General features: G+C 37.5%; 1 long non-coding RNA gene across 5 annotated transcripts in view; it reads right to left on the bottom strand.

Annotated features, from left to right (window-relative positions):
• The window catches only part of LOC137210971 (uncharacterized), a 128,604-nt gene that overhangs the window by 72,248 nt on the left and 37,111 nt on the right, over positions 1-19,245 (bottom strand). For all 5 annotated transcript variants that reach the window (XR_010936828.1, XR_010936830.1, XR_010936826.1 and 2 more), the window contains exon 3: positions 10,884-11,000. This is a non-coding gene — a long non-coding RNA (uncharacterized lncRNA). The remainder of the gene's footprint in view (positions 1-10,883; positions 11,001-19,245) is intronic.

Below are 19,245 nucleotides of genomic sequence, written 5' to 3'. Positions count from 1 at the left end.
CACATGCCGCGGAGCGGCTGGGCCCGTGAGCCATGGCCGCTGAGCCTGCGCGTCCGGAGCCTGTGCTCCGCAGTGGGAGAGGCCACAACAGTGAGAGGCCCGCGTACCGCAAAAAAAAAAAAAAAAAAAAAAAAAAATATATATATATATATATATATATATATATATATATATATGTAGAATCCTAGAAGTTTCCAAGCATCAATTTGAAAAACATATGTAGAAGCACTCTGTAAACTGTAAAATGGAAGAGGTCACTATTTTCCCACTTTTATCAAGTCTGTGTGACCTTGAGTTCCTGTATACAGGGCTCATCAATTGATCCCTTGGATATTTACTTCTAGACCATCTTGGCATTGACTTTCTTGATACTTCTAGATGGGTCCTACCCTCTGTTTTCTCATTCTTCCCTCCCATAAATCTGAGTTGATCTCCACTAGTCACAAACATCTGTGAAACACATAAATGTTTCAAAAGTTCCCTGAGAGACTCAGAGCAAAAAGCAGACTGAAAATTCAAAGTTCTAGTAAGATTTCCATGATAATAAAGTATTACCACATCTCTCTAGAATTTGTAGGGTTTTTCTATCCTTAGGACACAAGCAGAATAAATTGGATGAGGGTTACTGGGTCCTTGAGAGCAGTTCCAGACAGCCACCTATGCACACAGACAGGGGCCAAAGCTGAATACAGAGCATCAGAATTTCATTATGAGACTGTTGGATGAGGCTATTTTTCCTACATACATAATGAATAAATTATATCAGGCTTCCAGACTCTTTTGAAACCAGACATAAGACACTTAAATTTGGGGTAAGCAATTACTGACAAACTGACAATCTGCACCACTAACAAAAAAAGTTCAGAATGTTTTCTTCTGCAGACAGTTACATTTAACTGTGTGGAGAGAAGAAGAACTAATCTATGTTTCAATTAGTTCTCAGTGACTGCAGCAAGCTTTGATGGATTAATCAAATTCTGGCTTTTGGGGGGAAAGATTTACTTAAAATCAAATTGATCTGTTGTTCTCGTATTATCACTGCTAAATCTATATTTACTCTGCTTTAGGGCTTCTGAAGAGTAATAAATTGTCACCTCTCCTGCAGTCTGCCCAGTCTCAAGTCACACTTGAAATGAGTTTAATATTTAGAGCCCCTTTCAAAAGTACTGTTACTTGCAGACACTCAGTCGTAAACTTTCCAACAACAGAAAACACCATGGTAGAGGCAAGATTTCACGAAGCAGAGTCAGATTGTAAATTTTTTTCTTGACTTTTGGGGACAAGGAAGACAGTTGCACCAAACAAAAGCTAAATTCAAATAAAAGAGGGTGAAAATTGAGTGACGACTGTGCATCTACAGTGTGTGTGTGTGTGTGTGGTGGAGGGATGGGAGGTGTGAAGGGCGTCTAATTGCTTATCCACTATCACTCCCACTCGGGGGAGCATTCTTCCTAGGCTCTGCCTTTCTATTCTTCGATGGACACTGATGACAGCCTTCCCTGTTCAGAATACATTCTGCAGGTGCTGCTGAGAAAAGCATGCACATCACTCAGTTTCCTTATCATCTTCAGGAGCTGTGGTTCTTTGTCCTTCACAGAGGCTCTGATAAAACTTCAAGGCTCTGAAGTTTAAATACAGATTCTCGCATTGAAAAAGCATCAGTGTGGGTTTTCTTGCCAAGAGAGCTGGACTGCTAATTTGACACATTAAATGAGCCTTTTGGACCATGAGGGGTTAACACAGTCCACCAGCCAAGCCGGGGGAAAGGCGCTGACTCCCAGATGTCAGTGCTAGCAAAATTAATCCTGGAGCTTAACATCTGTATGCTTCACCTGCCAGGCGGGCCCCAGTAGGTATTTTTCATCACTGGACCAGATTAAAAGAGAATGATGAGCAGAAGCGGTTCCGCACCACCAGTGACAGAAAGGAAAAAGGAAAAGATGTCCTCCACTGAGAGCGAGGCCCCGACTGCCTCCGGGTACTAATGTCCTGGAAACATTGGACAGGAGTGTGTGTTACCTTGTCCGGACACCACCTGAGCTGTCTGGTTGCTGGAAGAAGGCTCGGGAGCATCAGAAGCCACAGGGTAGGGCAGACTGAACAAGCCCAAGCTAGCTTCAGGGTGCCACTTTTCAAGTTTTCACCTGAGCAGACAGGATTTTTAAGTATGTTCTTTGGTTTCAGGCTGCTGGCAACATTTGTCAGGATACCCAGTCCCCAACCCCACCTGGCTTTTCTTTTCCCTGCCTTGTTTGCTTTGCACTTAACAGAAAATCAAACTTTCCTAAACCCATGTGTCCTCTTGATCTTGTCATCTTAAGAAATTTTTTAAAGTCCAAACTTCTCTTGTCTTCATAGGCATTTGTTTTTTTATATTTTCAAAATCTAGTATTTTTCATATGTTGTTTTTAAACATCAGAAATACAATTATATGGTCAGTGCTGGAAAAACACTACATTCCACACATCTAGACAAATTTGATGGGAGAGCAGAGGGCTAAAAAAGCAGGAAGGAGGGCCAGGAGGACAGAACTGATTTGCAGGGCAAGAACTTCAAAGAAATAATGAGGTCCCAGGAGAGGTGGAGCTCTGATGTAGGGAATTGAATCCTTTTCCAAAGCTTTCATAAGATGTATTTTTCTTTCTACTGCCAGATAAAGGTCTGTGTAGGGTAGAGGGGAAGAAAGAAGAAGGGAGAGGAAGCATTTGATGAAAAATAGAGTGGATGGTTCAGTGCTTTGCTTAGGTGTCAGGTAAAGTTTCCCTCAAAAGTATCATGAGCAATTTAAACAGTAGAAGTGTCTGGGAATTAAAGAATAAACCAGGATGGATGCATGCATTTCCAAGAGTTATTATGGGGGACAATATTGTTTCTATTTAACAAACACAGCTAAAAGTGGATGGCAAAATAGCACTTTATACATTAGATCTCTGAATATGAAGCCATATTTTCTAAGTTTATGAGCTAATATTTTTACAAATGTAATATCTAATCTTTCATGTAAATTTCTTGAATTTGTGTGGGTCCTCGAAAAGGAATAGCAGCAAGCCAAATCTCAAATTTCAGATTAGTGTTCTCATAGCAAGATAAAATAATTATTTCCAAATGTGAACATCAAAATGCTAATGGCTGGCTGGACCTAAGCATGGTAAGTTCACTCTTCTACAGAGGTAACTTTAAAAAAAATAAAATAAATCTATTCTATAAGGAAATGACACCCTCTGCAACTTCCTCACTCCTGCTCATTACTGTATGTGATTCTCTTACCATTTTAGAAATGATATCTCCCAGTTTGCCCAGGACAATCCCAGCTTATTCTTGTTATCTTGGTGAAATTATTAACAGCACCCCTTTTACTCCAAGCGTTTTGGTTTGGATGATAAATTATATTGTTTTCTTACTCAGAGCGGACGACAATGTTCTCATGTACATAGATTGAGGTCATCGGATGGGAAGGCTGGGGGCTGGCCAGAACAGCAGCCCTATGGTGAGGCAGGGACCCCAGCGTAGGGTCCACACTGGAGAGCCGAAATTGAGCTCAACCGGAACTAGGAAGCCGTAGCAACTGGTGTATCCCTTTCACATGCAGAAAAGTCTGCTGTCCTCAGCTGAGTCAGGCAGAATTAAACAAATGATCAGTGCCCACTTTGAGGCCTGACTGTAAAGAGATGAAAAACACCCCAAAGCCAGAGCTGTGACAAGAGATCAGTGAGAAATCACCAGAGAGGAAGGTTGCCACCTGTAAGGGTCTGTAGCTCTTCCGCCTGGAGCACACTTCCTGAGCTGCTGGCCTTAGAACGTCTGGCATTTGTTTTAGTAAAGAAATCAGTAAATTTTCTCATACTTCTACCAAAACCAAAACAAAAAAGTCAAGATAGAAAGAATGTTTGAGCATTCTGTAAAAGATACTATTCTCCCCCATTATATTCAAGAATGCCTAGATGTTTAAAACTGCAGCAAAGGAAGGAAACAAGAGTAAAACATTTATAATAAAAGAAACTTGACATTTACACTAGTGAGATAAGCAACAAGTGTAATCAGTGTAAAATAGTGTAGTAAGTATACACTAATTTAAATAATGAAGGTTAGAGGAAGTGATAAATAATCAAGAATAATTTTAGGACATTAACACTACTCAAAATAAATATATACAGTTGTGAAAACCTTAATTTATTTCTTGCTGGATTTTATAGAACTTACCTGAAAATCAAGAAGAAAAAATTTCATTACAGTCATTTGAAAGCAGGCTGACAAGTTATAAATGCACTCACTCAATGTACAAATATGCATAATACCATGCACAATGCACAATTCCTTAAATGGTGCTCAAACACATAACATCAGGGATGCTTAAACCTCATAGAAAACAGAAAACATACATGCATTCATAAGCTACTAACATTTCAATGTTATAACATATAAGGCTTTCCCACACCCTTTATTTTATTTGATCTTCTGGACAGCATATTTTACAGGTGAACAAAACCAAATTCAGAGATATTGAGTCATTCAAGATCAGACAGCTAAGTAAGAAACAAAGTAAAAACAAACAGACAAAAACCCCATAATTCCTAACCAAAGTTTCTTTGGCAATAGTTCTATTTCTTATAGGATCAGCTGCACACAGGAAAGAACATGATACAAGATTTCAATACAGCAGGAGGCAGACAAATAAATGAAATAAGGATTCCAGTCACAGGCCATGCTAATTTAGAAAAATTTGTTTAGTTTCTATTGCTTTCCTTGTGAAATAGTTTAAATCAGTGGTCCCCAACTTTTTGGCACCAGGGACTGGTTTTGTGGAAGACAATTTTTCCATGGACGGGGTTGGGGGGGATGGTTCAGGTGGTAATCAGCAGGTGAAGCTTCGCTCATTCTCCTGCCACTCACCTCCTGCTATGCAGCCCGGTTCCTAACAAGGCCATGGACCAGTACCGGTCTGTGGCCCAGGGGTGGGGAACCCCTGGATAGTTATAGTACTCCATGACTTACCTCCTTCATAGTATCCCACAATGAAATACTCTTGAAAACTCAGTAAGTGTTGCAAAATTTTACTCCCACTAAAAACTAGAAATAATTATTGATTCCATCAGTAATTTCAACTAAACAGGCATTTTTCCAAGGAAACATTCTAGGTCAGAGGCCAGGAGTACGTAGGAGATGCCTATACTGGTATGGTCATATGAGTTGGTAAAATTTTGAAATACTTCTCAGCTGATTGATTAATTACCACTTACTCTAGTCCCTCGAGTGCCCCACCCTTCCCCTGGCATCTTCCAGATCTCCCCATGAGTCAGAAAGTAAAGGATTATTATCAGCAGGTTCGTGCTTCAATGCTAAGGGTACCAGCCTTACTGGTACTTGACTTCTGTCCTTACCTCGTTGGAGACATTCCTGACCAATAAAGGGAAAACTCCAGCTATGTGTTTGCAGCTTGCTTTCTCATGTAGCCAGAGTCACGTTGCCAACATCTGCCTGTGTTCCCGTGATTAGTGCTCAAGTGAAAATAATATCACTTGTTCTACCTACTATTAGATAATAATTACTGTAAATATAAAAAAAAAATGTGGCTGGGATGGGATGTTTATCAAAATGTGATGCTTGACCTCCAGGGACATTAGTGCAGCTATAGAGAAGGTCTCAGCTTGAAAGATCTTGGAGGAGTGGGAATGTTGTTGATTGTTTATTCATTGTCTTTGGCAAAGGAAGAACTAAAGAGTGCTTCAATTACCCCGGAATTTATTCCCCAACTCACAGCAATGTAATGTAGTTGGACCAGGAAACGATCCCTCCCAAGCCAGCTTGACCGTATTACAGAAAGAACACCTAAACACCAGGAATTTTTTAACATCAACAACACTTGCCTCCAGTTAAAGTCTGAGACAGCTCTAACAGCTGTCAAATGGACAGTGAGTTTAACCCAAGAGAAACCACCAAAACTGTTTGCTGGAAAATATCATGGTAGGACTTACTCTGCTCATTCAGGGAAAGAAAATAATAAAACCAAAGAAAAATATGCGTAGTACTTATGAAAATAGTCTACACTTTAAAAAGGAAGAGGACATAAGTACTAAAAATGCAAAAGAAAAATAAAACTTTTGAAAAAGAACTATTATAGGAAGTGGTAAAAAAAAAATGGTAGGTTTGTTTTTGCAGAAACCTGATTTTCATTCCCAGTGAAATTGAAGAAAACATGGACTCTATGAAATAATATAATGTTAACATTTAGATAGAACTGGAACTGACTGAATCAAGGAGCTAGAATTTTTTAAAAGAAGGAAAGACTGTAATGATAAAAAACTGCCATAAAATTAAATCATTCATTTAATATGTCTTTATGAAGAGAAAGGCAATATCAGGATAAAAAGATGAACAAGATATTAGAAGCGATATTATTGAAAACTAAATTCAATAGGCAACAAACTTAGGAAGCACTTCAAGAATGCAGAAGGTGTTGGTTCTAAAACTGGCTCCTGCACATGGAGGGCAAGCAGAGACCAAAGAAAGATGCAGGCCACTCCAGATTGGTCGGTGGTAGGTTTAATAAGCAAAGGATCTCATATATGAGGCTTATTATGGGCAGCTGCAAGGCAAGTAGATCTCCACACCCACCAAATCTTAAAAGTTTATATAAAGGCCTTAACTGGGTTTAGTCAGGTATACTGTCCAGATGGTCTCAACACCACATTGCTCTCTCAAGTCTGTGTGCTTGAAACAGCTCCTAGTGTGGGCATGGTGGACAGAATGTACATGCCAAGGACAGAGGAGGGGGGAGGAACCTCTGATTGCAGGGTCACAGGCAGTCATGTTTTCTCAACAGCCTCTTCCAACAGAAGGACAAGAGAAGAAAACTTATATGATTAAAGATGATTAAAACGGAAGACAGAAAGTAAAGACATAAGAAATGGATAATTGATTTCCTGAAAAAGAAAAACCAACAAATATGACATAATAAATAACAAATGATATAAAACAATGAAATTTCCTAATAAAGTAAAATGTTTTTATGTTTCTCTCAATAGATTAAAATGTTCCTAACGTTTCCCTAAGTTACATAAGGGAACTTCAAAAACATCTCAAGACCTAAGGCTTAGATTAAAAGGTCCTACCTTTTTCTCATCATATTATGGTGAAGCTGTTAATTCTAAGGGAAAAAGAAAAGAGCAAATTATGCATCTCTGAGACTGGGGGCAGGACACACAGAGGAAAACCTCTCTCAGGAGAAAACCTCTCTCAGAAGAAAATCTCTGAAGTTGTCCCTGGGCTTCTCTATAGCATTAAAAGCCAATTTTAAAAAGGTACAAAACAAAACAACTTAAAGGTATTTTGAAAAAAAGTTGCCACCAAACCCTGTATTCAACCAAGTTATCATTCCAGTAATGATAGGAGAAAATTATTCTTAGTAATGCACAGGCTCACAAAGGATATCTCCCAGAGTACTCCCCCAAAATGTTAACTGTTCAAAAGATCAATCTAAAAAACAGTCGAGCATCTATTGATGAACACTTATGTTGTTTCCATATCTTGGCAGTTGTAAATAATGCTGCTACTAACACTGGGGTGCATGTATCTCTTTGAATTAATGTTTTCATTTTCTTCGAATATATTGCTATATCATATGGTAGTTCTATTTTTAATATTTTGAGGAGCCTCCATGTTACTTTCTATAGTGGCTGCACCAATTTACATTCCCACCAACAGTGTACTAGGGTTCCTTTTTCTCCACATCCTCTCCAGCATTTATTATTTGTTGTCTTTTTGATGATAGCCAATATTTTGCCATTTGCAACAACATGAATGGAACTGAAGGGTATTATGCTTAGTTAGATAAGTCAAACAAAGAAAGACAATACTATATGTTTTTACTTCTATGTGGAAGCTAAAAAATAAAACAAAATAGAAACAGACTCATAGATAGAGAGAACAAACTAGTGGGAGACAGGTGAGGGGATGGGGCAAGATAGGAATAGGGGGTTAACAGGTACAAACTACTATATAGGATACAATGTACAGCACAGGGAATATAGGCATATATATATAATATAATGTTATAAATTTAAATGGAATATAATCTATAAAAATGTTGACTCACTACGTTGCACACCTGAAACTAATATGACACTGTAAATCAATTATACTTCAATTTAGAAATTAAAAAATGGGATTGCCAAAAAGTGAGCCTGTGTTGTAGGAGGATGCGCAGAAGGCATTAAATCACTTAAATGTAATAATAATTGTGAAACAAACAAAAAAATGATTTAGAAAGAAGAGCTATGTAATGTCAACATATGATAATTTAATAATATCATCAGAAATCTCATATCATATGAAAAACTTATGAAGCAGAAAGGGTGAATACAAGTGGGCATGTGGTGGAGCAGGAGGGTGGCAACAGTTTCTGGTTCATTCATGACATTGATATTCAGCCATTTTTTAATTTTAAGGGTACCCCCCAGGACTTCCCTGGTGACGCAGTGGTTAAGAATCTGCCTGCCAATGCAGGGGACACGGGTTCGATCCCTGGTCCAGGAAGATCCCCACATGCCACAGAGCAACTAAGTCTGTGCACCACAACTACTGAGCCTGAACTCTAGAGCTCATGCTCCACAACAAGAGAAGCTACCGTGGTGAGAAGCCTGCGCACTGCAACGAAGAGTAGGCCTCGCCTTGCCGCAACTAGAGAAAGCCCACGTGCAGCAATGAAGACCCAAGACAGCCAAAAATAAATAAATAAAATAAATAAATTTATTTTAAAAAAAAGGTACCCTCTAAAATGTTGTTTTCAGTGATATTTTTCTTCCAAATTGTTAGGCAACAAAATTTTAAATGAACACATTTCATATGACAAAAAAAGCAAACAAAAAAAAAACGTTTTGAGGGGCAAAACATACAAAACAACAGAAAACAAGTACAGAAATCTTCAAACAAAATGACAAAATAAAATCAAACATAACATTTATTGTAACAAACACCTCTGCTAAAAGATAACTGTTAGACTTATCTATAAAACAAAAGCTAGCCTCTCTAAAACAAAATAACAGAGAAATACTAAAAGTAAATATTTGGACAAAATGCAACAGTTAAACCCAAGGAAGAAGAAACATCCAAATTATATTAATAACAGAAAAATAGCCTTCAACAAAAATTAAAATATGTGTAATCTTATTTTTTATGAAGGTACAATCCATAATAATGATACTGGAGTCATAAACAATTATACTTTATAATTAATATAAAATACATGAAGCAAAAACTGTTAAAAATATGAGAAATAAACAGAAACCCAATAGGAGGTAGAGATTTTAGTACAACAGTCATAGGCTTTGGTAAATAAATAAGATTAAAAATTATATGAAAAATCTAAATACTTAACAGTGTTTATTTAACATATTTATATTGAACTCTATATGGAAAACATAAATACCTAAACTTTTTTCTCAAGTGTCCATGGAACTTTTGCAAAAATAGTTCTCCTATAAGGCCATCTTTAAAAAGTATAAATAAATTTAAAAGAAAACTCCAGAAATTCCATGCAGAGTCTTTGAAACAAAACAAAACAAAACAAAACAAAACAAAACAAAACAAAACCTACAAAGTAATATTAAAATGTTAAACAAAAATTTTCAAACGTTTGAAAAATGTGTCTACCTCATAAATTGCTGGTGTAAAAAAATAATTACGGAAAAATTTTAAAGTAACATCATGATAAAACTGCATACTAAACATCTGGGAAGTGGCCAAAGTTATTCAAAAGAGTATTCTTCTCAAACTTAAATGCTTTCATTATTAAAAAAAAAGAAAAGAAAAGAAAAAAAAGAGAAAAATGTTAACTAAACCTTTAATTATATAAATTGGAAAGAAAGCACAACAAAGTAATTTTAGGAAAAGCAAAAGAAACTAATTCTTTTTTAAATGCACAGAAATTAACATTTTAATGTGAAAGTTAAAAAGTAGAATTAATTAATCTAAGAATGGCCTCTTTGAAAATAAATCAATCAAAATAACTATTCTCCAAAAAAGAATAATTCTCCAAAAAAGAAATGCTAATATATAAATACAGTATAGAGGTGGTTAAAAATAATACCATTAATGTCATAATATTAAATATAATATTAATATATAATATTATATAATGTATTATATAATAATACCATGTATTAGTTTATGCTAAAACTTTGATAATATCAATGAAATATATTTTTTTCCTAGAAAATATAATTAGAAAAATTGACCCAGGAGAGGTAGAAATCATGGAAGGAATTTAAAAGTTAGTGAATCACTCAGCAAAAATGTGCCAACTTAAAACAAAGTATCATACTACATAAACCACTCTGGAAAACAAAAACAATTAGCTTTATTTTACAGTTTATCTTATAATGTTTTGCATAATTTAATACCTAAATATAAAAATAGGCAAAGTAAAAGTTCAGACCAACTTCACATATACGTGAACATTTGAAAAATTTAGGTAGACTCTTATGAAAGGTATTACAGAACTATATTTTAAAAATTGTTCACCCCAAGTGCATACAAATTATGCATACAAGATGCCATTGGCACACAGAGCATAGAACAGCTCATTCTGCTGGTTGGGACTCCAGAAGGATTTACACAGGAGGTGACAACTGAGAGAGGCTATGACAAATGGGTTGATTTTACCAAGCTGAGCTGAAGAAGCTCATCCAGGGTAGGGAAGGGCCTGGGTAAAGGCAGTGAGGCTTAAAGGCAGATCAGAGAGGGGTCATTTTGGAGAAGGAACCAGGGACAGGACACAAGGCTGGAAAAGCTGGGAATGCTCTTTAGGGTCAGGAACCTCAGACAATGTTGACATGACTGAGGGAATCTGGGGCCTAAAGGGATTACAAAGGAGGCCGGCCACTTACCTGCTCTGTGCAAAGACACAGTCTGCCCCTAACCCTGCTTAATCTTCTCGGAGAACATTCTTTTCTTGTAGGGAGGGTACAGGGAAAGAGTGAACAGCTCACACAAATCTATTGCTCCTACAAGAAAAATAAGTAGAAGATACCTTACAGGTATGAGTCACCAATATCATCTTCAGACATAAATGACAAAACATTTTTATTATTGTTTTTCACCCTGCACACTTGAAATCTGAAAGGTCTGAGGTTAACTTGGACCATTATCCTGCTTGACCAGAGGATGATCTTTCTGCCACCTGATAATACCTTTTAATACCTCCTCAAGGTTTATGCTATTCTCTTCCTCCTTTTCAAAGTCTCCTGGGTATTTTTTAAGACAAGCTTTTGCCCCTAGAGCCTCCTTTCCAGCCAGTGTTTGGAGCCAAAATAATCACAATAACTGAGATCTCTCTTTTCTGGTAAATTTTCAACAACAACAAAAAAATTGTTCACCACAATTGCAAGATTGATTGATTGATTAACCAGATAGACCTCTTGCAATATTTATTATTGTAATGCCATAAAAGTTTATTTCATATTAAGAAATCTCTTAAGACATCAAATAATGGAAAAGAAGAAAAATAGTTATCAAAAAATTATCTCAGAATTTCAGAAGTCTCTAATATAAATTTGCTATATTGTGTCACTATATATACAGCTGCATTTTGAACTGAGACCCAACTGACAACTACAGAACCACTCTATTGCCTCTGTCAACTGAGGTTACTTGATCCAAACCAGAATCCTCATCTACATCCATAGAAAAACCTATTCTTATGAAAGCTTATTGAGATAATACTGTGGTTTGCTACCTAGATTCTCCTTCAAGGAAGAATGTGTTTCCCAGACAGATGCTAGTAGTGCTAGCAAAAGACAGCCTTCAGCTCTCAGTCTACTGGGGATTAACTCAAATGCAGAGAACTGCCTCAGACCTTCTCTAAGCTGGCCCACATTCAATGCAGGACTATAAAATGCTGGCCATCCTGACCCAACTCGGGACAACTCTGAAAGCCCACTCTTGCTCTGGAGCTCCTTTGAGATCAGCTAAGGCAACCATCAGGAATGTATTGCAGCTCAACCTCTTCCTCTGCTCAGTCCTGCTTTCCTCCCTTCCATTTCACAGGTGTTCACCCCAAAGGTACTCCTTAATAAACATCCTGCAAGCTAAACTCCATCTCAGAGCCTGTTTCCTAGGAAATACAACCTACAACATTATGACTTATAGTCATTTTATTTAGTGCCTGACCCTAACACTTGGGCCAGACATTAGCTCTTGGGCCAGGGACTTAGAAATGTGTCAAGAACACAGCCCGGGGTTGCTATCTCAGGTTCTATTTCTGAGGAATTGCTGAGAAATGAGATACTGAGCCTCAGTTTCTCATCTATAAAATGTAGAAATCTAGTGGATTTCTAGGCTCTTTTTCAATTCAAAAATGCCATATGATGAGATTTCCAAACATATATATATGATTTAGGACTTTAATATCCATATACCATTATGTTCTTTAGATAATTTTCTAAACAACATAACACTATAATCACTTGGTAAAAATAAGTTGTCAGATAATTTGAGGTTGAACCTAGAATAGTTATTTGGAAGCCAAAAGAATTAGGAGAAGTCATGAACATCATCTTCATTCATTTGTGTATCAACCTATTTCTTCATCAGCCACTTAGCAAGTAACTACTATGTGCTACACACTGTTGTATGATCCTACTCTTGAGAGCTCACACTTTAATGAAGAAAAGGGATACTAAATAACATAACAATAATCTACTAAGATAAGTTCAGTAATAAAATACAATGAGTTCTGTTGTACCATAGAGGGGTAGATAGATCATTTGGTAGCTGTGTAGACTAAGAAGAGTGGGCAATCCAAATAAGAATCTGTTCGGCTGTCCAAAAGAGGATTGATGAAGGCCCTAAATAAGGTAATGACACAATGGGAAATATTCAAGAAATTTCAAAATTGGCAAGACTTGTGGTAATTAATTTTACAAGAGTGGGGTGAAAGATGTGGGTAAATTATGGAGGATTCCCATGTGTACCTCCACCACTAAAGAAGAGACCCCAGGACACACCACATGAGGAAGAGCCCTGAACACTGAAACACCATGAAGGTAGGCTTTTAGATGATAGTTTCTGTTTCTCCAGCTTGAGGTAAAACATGGGATGACTGTGTCTACCTATCCCATTCAAGTTTGTAAAATGGTAGCCCCCATGCAACACATCACCAGAAAGTCTTTCCTGCTGGGCCCTGGGCTCCTCCCTTCAGTGAGGAGGCCAAAAGCCCCAAGAGGGAGGGAGGGAGGGAGGGGAGGGTTTGCCTGGTGCCATCAGGACCGCGTGTCACCCTGAAGCTAAGGGCAGCAATTCCCACTGCCAGAATCATGCCCTCATTTCCCGGGAAGGTCACTCAAGAAGGCCTCCTCCTGTGTGTTTAGTGTGTCACCTTAACGGTGCTGTCAGGACCAGTCACCTGAGGAAAATGCCCAGGTGAGCCAACCTGCCTGAGAATGTGGCCTCCCTCCTTTAAGAAGCCAAAAATGTGCCCACTGCTCTTGTTGTTGTTGTTGTTAAAGAGTCTATGATAACTCTGTCTATAGGAATTCTTGGCAGTTTTATGTTCTGTATCATTTCTTTTTCTGTCATTGATTGAAAACTCCTTGGATCCTGTTAGCAGTTACAGATTCAAGAAGGCCAGTACTTCATAGGTTTTATCATGTATTTAGAAGGGGAATCACCATCAAGTTGCTGAAATGAGGACGAAGTGTCTTTCAGTCATGGAGATGGAAATAAATGGTGCTCTGCAGGGTGTGCAAGGATAGGCACCCAAGATTCCTTCACCCAGTCCTCCCTTTTCTCCCTCAATGCTTCCTGGAAAATTGACCCCCACACTCCCGCCGCATACACAAAGAGCAAAAAGGATTTAGTGAGAAAGACCAAATCTCTTGCCTACATATACAATAATAACAGCACTTTATTGCACTTATAAAAATGTTCTATTTCATTACACTTTACCAAGCATTTTTAGATTGTTTGACTAAACCCCAAAAATAAAATTATAAAACTGAGAAAGAGAATCATAATGAAGTCAAATTTTACTGGTGTTGTATAAAAGTGTTTAATCACAATTCTAAACCAGGGAACCAGGATGCGGGAAGGCACCTCCACTACCCAAGAGTCAAGTCACTGCATGACCTGGGTACACCTCTCCATTCAACCAGCCATTATGTCCTCTCCATGACCTCCTCCAGCTGGACTTTAGCTTGGACAAACAACCCTCCCTGCCCCACTGTTGGTCCACCACTGGAAAAAATGATTACCATGTGGCTGACAGGGTCTTGGTGTTCCAGCTTGGTGTGAGGCCTGAGCCTGTGAGGTGGGAGAGCCGAGTTCAGGACATTGGACCACCAGAGATCTCCCAGCACCACATAATATCAAACAGCAAAAATATCCCAGAGATCTCCATCTCAATGCCAAGACCCAGCTCCACCTAATAACCAGAAGGCCTCAGGGCTGGACACCCCATGTCAAAAAACTAGCAAGGCATGACCACAACCCCACCCATTAGCAGAGAGACTGACTAAAATCATAACTTCACAGACAACCCAAAACACATCACCAGACACAGTCCTGCCCATCAGAAAGACAAGATCCAGCCTCATCCACCAGAACACAGGCACCAGTCCCCTCCACCAAGAAACCTACACAACCCACTGAACCAACCTTACCCACTTGGGGAACACAACAAAAACAATGGGAACTATGAACCTGCAGCCTGCAAAATAGAGACCCCAAGCACAGTAAGTTAAGCAAAATGAGAAGACAGAGAACTATGGAGCAGATGAAGGAGCAAGGTAAAAACCCACCAGACCAAAGAAATGAAGAGGAAATAGACAGTCTACCTGAAAAGGAATTCAGAGTAATGATACTAAAGATGATCCAAAATCTTGGAAATAGAATGGAGAAAATACAAGAAACATTTAACAAGGAACAAGAAGAACAAAAGAGCAAACAAACAGTGATGAACAGCACAATAAATGAAATTAAAAATTCTCTAGAAGGAATCAATAGCAGAAGAACTGAGGCAGAAGAACAGATAAGTGACCTGGAAGATAAAATAGTGGAAATAACTAACACAGAGCAGAATGAAGAAAAAAGAACGAAAAGAATTGAGGACAGTCTCAGAGACCTCTGGGGCAACATTAAAAGCACCAAAATTGGAATTATAGGGGTCCCATAAAAAGAAGAGAAAAAGAAAGGATCTGAGAAAATATTTCAAGAGATTATAGTCAAAAACTCCCCTAACATGCGAAAGGAAATTGTCAATCAAGTCCAGGAAGCACAGAGTCCTATATAGGATGAACCCAAAGGGAAACACACCGAGACACATACTAATCAAACCATCAAAAATTAAATTCAAAGAAAAATTATTAAAAGCAGCAAGGGAAAAGCAACAAATAACATACAAGGGAATCCCCATAAGATTAACAGCTGATCTTTCGGCAGAAACTCTGCAAGCCAGAAGGGAGTGGCAGGACACATTTAAAGTGATAAAAGGGAAAAACCTACAACCAAGATTACTCTACACAGCAAAGGTCTCATTCAGATTTGACAGAGAAATCAAAATCTTTACAGACAAGCAAAAGCAAAGAGAATTCAGCACCACCAAACCAGCTTTACAAGAAATGCTAATGGAACTTCTCTAGGCAAGAAACACAAGAGAAGGAAAAGACCTACAAAAACAAACCCAAAACAATTAAGAAAATGGTAATAGGAACATACATATCAATAATTACCTTAAATGTAAATGGATTAAATGCTCCAACCAAAAGACATAGACTGGCTGAATGGATACAAAAACAAGACCCGTATATATGCAGGTCTACAAGAGACCCACTCAGACCTAGGAACACATACAGACTGAAAGTGAGGGGATGGAAAAAGATATTCCATGCAAATGGAAGTCAAAAGAAAGATGGAATAGCAATTCTCATATCAGACAAAATAGACTTTAAACTAAAGACTATTACAAGAGACAAAGAAGGACACTACATAGTGATGAAGGGATCAATCCAAGAAGATATAACAATTGTAAACATTTATGCACCCAACATAGGAGCACCTGAATACATAAGGCAAATGCTACCAGCCATAAAACAGGAAATCGACAGTAACACAATAATAGTAGGGGATTTTGACACCACATTTTCACCAAAGGAGAGATCAACCAAAATGAAAATAAATAAGAAAACACAAGCTATAAATGACTTATTAAACAAGATGGACTTAATTGATATTTATATGATAGTCCATCCAAAAACAACAGGATACACTTTCTTCTCAAGTGCACACGGAATATTCTCCAGGATAGATCATATCTTGGGTCACAAATCAAGCCTTGGTAAATTTAGGAAAATTGAAATTGTATCAAGTACTTTTCAGACCATTGCGCTATGAGACTAGATATCAGTTACAGGAGAAAATCTGTAAAAAATACAAACACAAAGAGGCTAAACAATACACTACTAAATAACCAAGAGATCACTGAAGAAATCAAAGAGGAGAGCAAAAAATATCTAGAAAAAAATGACAATGAAAACATGATGACCCAAAACCTATGGGATGTAGCAAAAGCAGTTTTAAGAGGGAAGTTTATAGCAATACAATCCTACCTCAAGAAACAAGAAAAATCTCAAATAAACAATCTAACTTTATACCTAAAGCAATTAGAGAAGGAAGAACAAAAGAAACCTGAAAGTTAGCAGAAGGAAAGAAATCAAAAAACTCAGATCAGAAATAAATGAAAAAGAAATGAAGGAAACAACAGCAGAGACCAATAAAACTAAAAGTTGGCACTTTGACAAGATAAACAAAATTGATAAACCATTAGCCAGACTCATCAAGAAAAAAAGAGAAAGACTCAAAACAACAGAATTAGAAATGAAAAAGGAGAAGTAACAACTGACACTGCAGAAATACAAAGGATCATGAGAGATTACTACAAGCAGCTATATGCCAATAAAATGGACAACCTGGAAGAAATGGACAAATTCTTAGAAAAGCACCACTTTCCGAGACCGAACCAGGAAGAAATAGAAAATATAAAGAGACCAATCACAAGCACAGAAATTGAGACTGTATTTAAAAATCTGCCAACAAACAAAAGCCCAGGACCAGATGGCTTCACAGTCAATTTTATCAAACATTTAGAGAGGAGTTAACACCTATCCTTCTCAAACTCTTCCAAAATACAGCAGAGGAAGGAACACTCCCAAATTCATTCTACTAGGCCACCATCACCCTGACACCAGAACTAGACAAAGATGTCACAAAAAAAGAAAACTACAGTTCAATATCACTGATGAATATAGATGCAAAAGTCCTCAACAAAATACTAGCAAACAGAACCCAGCAGCACAGTAAAAGGATCATACACCTTGATCAAGTGGGGTTTATCCCAGGAATGCAAGGATTCCTCAATATATGCAGATAAATCACTGTAATACACCATATTAACAAACTGAACAGTAAAAGCCATATGATAATCTCAACAGGTGCAGAAAAAACTTTTGACAAAATTTACATCCATTTATGCTAAAAACCCTCCAGAAAGTAGGCATAGAGGGAACTTACCTCAACATAATAAAGGTCATATATGACAAATCCACAGCCAACATTGTTCTCAATAGTGAAAAACTGAAACCATTTCCACTAATATCAGGAGCAAGACAGGGTTGCCCACACTCACCACAATTATTCCACATAGTTTTGGAAGTTTTAGCCACAGCAATCAGAGAAGAAAAAGAAATAAATGAAACCCAAATCAGAAAAGAAGAAGTAAAGCTGTCACTGTTTGCAGATGACATGATACTATACATAGAGAATCCTAAAAATGCCACCAGAAAACTACTAGAGCTAATCAATGAATTTGGTAAAGTACCAGGATACAAAATGCGTGCACAGACATCTCTTGCATTCCTATACACTAATGATGAAAAATCTGAAAGACAAATTAAGGAAACACTCCCATTTACCATTGCAACCAAAAGAATAAAATACCTAGGAATAAACCTACCTAAGGAGACAAAAGACCTGAAGGCAGAAAGCTATAAGACACTGATGGAAGAAATTAAAGACGATACAAACAGATGGAGAGATATACCATGTTCTTGGATTGGAAGAATCAACATTGTGAAAATGACTATACTACCCAAAGCAATCTGCAGAGTCAATGTAATCCCTATCAAACTACCACTGGCATTTTTCACCAACTAGAACAAAAAATTGCACAATTTGTATAGAAACACAAAAGACCCCGAATAGCCAAAGCAATCTTGAGAAAGAAAAACGGAGTTGGAGGAATCAGGTTCCCTGACTTCAGACTATACTACAAAGCTACAGTAATCAAGACAGTATGGTACTGGCACAAAAACAGAAATATAGATCCATGGAACAGGATAGAAAGCCTAGAGATAAACCCACACACATATGGGCACCTTATCTTTGATAAAGGAGACAAGAATATACAATGGAGAAAAGACACGTTCTTCAATAAGTGGTCCTGGGAAAACTGGACAGCTGCACGTAAAAGAATGAAATTAGAACACTTCCTAACACCGTACACAAAAATAAACTCAAAATGGATTAAAGACCTAAATATATGGCCAGACACTATAAAATTCTTAGAGGAAAACATAGGCAGAACACTCTATTATATAAATCATAGCAAGATCCTTTTTGACCCACCTCCTAGAGAAATGGAAAAAAAAAAAAACAATAATAAACAAATGGGACCTTATGAAACTTAAAAGCTTTTGCACAGCAAAGGAACCCATAAACAAGACAAAAAGACAACCCTCAGAATGGGAGAAGATACTTGCAAATGAAGCAACTGACAAAGGATTAATCTCCAAAATATACAAGCAGCTCATGCAACTCAATATCAAAAAACAAAGAACTCAATCCAAAAATGGGCAGAAGACCTGAAGAGACATTTCTCCAAAGAAGGTATACAGACTGCCAACAAACACATGAAAGGATGCTCAACATCACTAATCATTAGAGAAATGCAAAACAAAACTACAATGAGGTGTCACCTCACACCGTTCAGAATGGCCATCATCAGAAAATGTACAAACAGTAAATGCTGGAGAGGGTGTGTAGAAAAGGGAATCCTCTTGCACTGTTGGTGGGAATGTAAATTGATAAGCCACTATGGAGAATAGTATGGAGCTTCCTTTAAAAACTAACAATAGAACTACCATATGACCCAGCAATCCCACTACTGGGCATATACCCTGAGAAAACCATAATTCAAAA

The sequence above is a fragment of the Pseudorca crassidens genome, chromosome 18, assembly GCF_039906515.1.
Source record: "Pseudorca crassidens isolate mPseCra1 chromosome 18, mPseCra1.hap1, whole genome shotgun sequence".
Taxonomy (NCBI): Eukaryota; Metazoa; Chordata; class Mammalia; order Artiodactyla; family Delphinidae; genus Pseudorca; species Pseudorca crassidens.
Note: the sequence above shows the minus strand (reverse complement) of the source record. Positions and strands in the feature narration are given on the sequence as shown.